The 2151-nt window shown below is 45.0% G+C and overlaps 1 pseudogene across 1 annotated transcript in view; it reads right to left on the bottom strand.

The window, feature by feature from the left end:
- The window catches only part of LOC308373374 (transmembrane protein 150A-like), a 56781-nt pseudogene that overhangs the window by 47738 nt on the left and 6892 nt on the right, over positions 1-2151 (bottom strand). Inside the window, exon 2 of the transcript in view lies at positions 1126-1172. The product of the transcript in view is annotated as a transmembrane protein 150A-like (transcript). The remainder of the gene's footprint in view (positions 1-1125; positions 1173-2151) is intronic.

Genomic DNA, 2151 nt, shown 5'->3' with positions numbered 1-2151 from the left:
TGACGTGTCCCTTTACCATTTATCTAGTGGAGTGACTAATTTGTTTTTGTAAACATTTTAAAAATTAACTTGATATCTTCTGCAAGTGCCAGAGGGACAGGCTATTGTGCAACTGTGGAAATGATGTAAGTGATGAATATTCTACGGGGCAAAAAGCAAACACAGTCCTCAGGGCCAGAGTGTCTTCAACGTGTCCCTGCACTCCTGATGTCAGTGGATACGAACTCGTATCACCTGGTGTGCAGTGGACCGGCAGGGTTCCATGATGCACTCCTTCCATAGAAAGACTGAGACTTACGTTTATTATATGGTATCTAAAAGTCCCAAAGACCTACGACATTCAGGGATATTAACATCCCTCAATGTTTTTTTTAAGTCGTTTTTTAACATTTTAGTATTACTATGAGAACGTACTGAACATATCAATTATTTATTATGTTCTGTCTTTACTACATCGGTTCTTAAAATCCATTCTTTTTCTTGCTTGTTTTTCCTAATCCACTTCCTTGCTCTTCCTGTAAATTGAGAGGTTTTACCAGTGTTGAGCAGTGTTCCTGATGAACTCACCAGTGTAGTGTGTGTGTGTGTGTGTGTGTGTTAGTGTGTGTGTGTGTGTGTCTGTGTGTCTGTGTTACCAGTGTTGAGCAGTGTTCCTGAGTGAACTCACCAGTGGTAGTGTGTGTCTGTGTTACCAGTGTTGAGCAGTGTTCCTGATGAACTCACAGTGTAGTGTGTGTCTGTGTTACCAGTGTTGAGCAGTGTTCCTGATGCACTCACCAGTGTTTGTGTGTGTGTGTGTGTGTGTGTGTGTGTGTGTGTGTGTCTGTGTGTGTGTGTTCCTGATGCACTCACCAGTGTTGTGTGTGTGTGTGTGTGTGTGTGTGTGTGTGTGTGTGTGTGTGTCTGTGTGGTCTGTGTTACCAGTGTTTGAGCAGTGTTCCTGATGCACTCACCAGTGTTGTGTGTGTGTGTGTGTGTGTCTGTGTGTCTGTGTGTGTGTGTGTGTGTGTGTGTGTCTGTGTGTGTCTGTGTGTGTGTGTGTGTGTGTGTGTGTGTGTGTGTGTGTGTGTGTGTGTGTGTGTGTGTGTGTGTGTGTGTGTGTGTGTGTGTTCCTGATGCACTCACCAGTTCTCCACCGGGCACACGTGTTGGTTGTAGAGGCCATGGCATACCTGCAACCAGAACAACCACACACCACATCCGTCACTACTGGGATATGGCTTTTAATGAATAAAATAGTTCATTTACTTTAGAAATAAATACCACCAAGAGCTCCTGATGGAGGCAATCAATTACTACCCAATGAGCACAGGCACAGCAGACAGACTCTATTACAGTGCTTCGGAGAGGGGGGGGGAGGGGGGGGGGGGGGAGAGAGAGAAGGCGCCAGGGGGTTTTAATAGCAGGTGTGAGTTATGTCTTAAGAGGCTACCCTTCCACCTGAACATAGAGGAGGACCACTGCGCTAGGACAGAAAGCTGGCACCACCAGGGAAGTGTGTGTGTGTGTGTGTGTGTGTGTGTGTGTGTGTGTGTGAAGTATTAGGCTAGCAATACATCAAGAAACAAAGGCTTGGCCAACTGGAAGCTTTTCAGGCTCAGGGGGAAATATCACGCTAGGGCGTCAATGGGGTTGGCACTAGATTAAATTATCGATTGCAACAGCGATCCTAATTCATTCAAGAATGTTGCTACGGATTGTGCAATAAAGGCTCCATTAGATGTCTATTACAAAACCCAGTCGGGACTTTATATCATTACAGGACGGGATTAGTCTTAAATCTATAAAACCCAAGGACCACCTGATCTACACAATTCATGCGTTAATAAAAGCATTAAAGAATTAACATCCCTATGATATCTAACATACTGTGAACGCATTGTAAGCTTTTCCAGGGAACATCTCTATAGAGTGGTATGTGAAAGTCTGGTGACCTTGCCATTAGGTTCGTCTCCCTTATATTGAGTGATAAAATGAACATGTTAAGCTAAGCTTGTAACGTGTGACATTTTGCTTGCTGAGTGAACTTGAGCTAACTCGATTACTAAGGGAAATCCTTGGCCAGATTGACCCAGAATTCAGGTTCAGGCTGGTCATCTGACCGCGCAGCATTCCTGCGGAGGTCTAGAGCCCAGCGGGCACGGGTCACTG

This window comes from Sprattus sprattus (assembly GCF_963457725.1).
Source record: "Sprattus sprattus genome assembly, chromosome: 12".
NCBI classification, from domain to species: domain Eukaryota; kingdom Metazoa; phylum Chordata; class Actinopteri; order Clupeiformes; family Clupeidae; genus Sprattus; species Sprattus sprattus.
This window is presented reverse-complemented; position numbering and strand designations above follow the sequence as displayed.